Source organism: Grammomys surdaster, unplaced genomic scaffold, assembly GCF_004785775.1.
Source record: "Grammomys surdaster isolate TR1022 unplaced genomic scaffold, NIH_TR_1.0 375, whole genome shotgun sequence".
NCBI classification, from domain to species: Eukaryota; Metazoa; Chordata; class Mammalia; order Rodentia; family Muridae; genus Grammomys; species Grammomys surdaster.
Window position 1 is genome coordinate 1480034 of NW_021604794.1, and position 1698 is coordinate 1481731.

The window sequence follows — 1698 nt, forward strand, 5'->3', positions numbered from 1 at the left end:
AGTCAAAAATAAAACATGTGGTAGCCACCTTTATCCACACATTTAATTAGGCCTGACCAATTTCTGTCTTAGCTCTCAGGATCCAGGAACCACCCAGAAAGTATAACTTCTTGCTAGTGCTCTCGACAGGAGACAAAACACAGAATTTCTAAAACACAGGAGGCCAAGAACCAAGTGGACTATGAGATGTCTCCCTTGTGCTATGGACAGGAGTTCATGCGTTTCATTAGATAGTTCACTATCCTCAAAATAGAATCCCAACAGAACCAAGTGTCATAGAAAGAACTATGACTTATTGACAGAGGCAGGTACTTGCTGGTTTCTTTTGATGATGCTGTTTGCTCAAGCAGTCAGCTGAACTGAAGGGATGCCCTAGGCTTTGGAAAATCCAGTATTTCCTCGTCACGCTCTTTTTCTTCCTTTTGTAATGGCAACATATATCTGGTGCCATTCTATGTTGGAAGTATGTGATTTTATTTTTCATTTTGATTTCCCAGGGGTTTATAGTTAAGAGATTGCATGAGTCTCAAAGAGACTCTGAATTTCAAACTTTTAAGCAAGGTTGAGACTATGATAGACTATGAGGGCTTTTGAAGTTGGATCAAATGCATTTTGCATTATGATATAGTTATAAGCGTAACTAGGTCAAGGAGTGGAATGTGGTGGTTTGAGTAAAAATGGCCCCATAGGCCCAAAGGAGCAAGTACTGTTGGGAGATGTGGTCTTGTTGGAGTAGGTATGGCTTTGTTGGAGGAAGCTAACCATTAGGAGGTGGGCTTTGAGGTTTCAAAAGCTCAAACCAGTTCTCTTCCTACTGCTTGTTTTTTTTGGGGGGGGGTGGTTTTGTTTTTTGTTTTGTTTTGTTTTTTTCGAGACAGGGTTTCTCTGTGTAGCCCTGGCTGTCCTGGAACTCACTCAGTAGACCAGGCTGGCCTCGAACTCAGAAATCCATCTGCCTCTGCCTCACAAGTGCTGGGATTAAAGGCATGTGCCACCACCGCCCAGCTCTTTCTCCAGGTTACATGCTGCCGTGCTTCCCACCATGATGGTGATGGACTGAACCTCTGAACTGTAAGCCAGACCCAATTAAATGTTTTCCTTTATAAGAGTTGCCCTTGTCGTGGTGTCTCTTCACAGCAATAAAACCCTAACTAAGACAGAAGGGTTTGGGATCACCTAGAAGAAGTAGGAGAGGTAAATGAGGACCCAAGTTTGGATCCTCTAGAACTGACAAATGCCAAAAGGCAGCACATGTCTGTACTCTAGCCCTGGTGTTCACTGGCCAACCTGGCTAGCCAAAGTGATAAGCTGCAAGTTTAGTGAGAGACCCTGTCTCAAAAAATAATGCGAGTGCTGTTTCATGTAGTTTAACAATACCCACCTCTGCTTCAGGAAGTGGACCAAGCTACCGCCCGCCAGCCCCCACCTGGCTTCCCTTGAAATTTTTTTATTTTTAGCTCAAAGTGATTTTATTGCTTGTGTACACAACAGCATTTATGCCACTAGAGCAGAAACTGTGGCCAGGCAGTGGTGGTGCACGCCTTTAATCCCAGCACTTGGGAGCCAGAAGCAGGCGGATAGGCAGGCGGATTTCTGAGTTTGAGGCCAGCCTGGTCTACAGAGGGAGTTCCAGGACAGCCAGTACCACACAGAGAAATCCTGTCTCAAGAAAACAAAGAAAAAAAAAAAAAAGAGGAG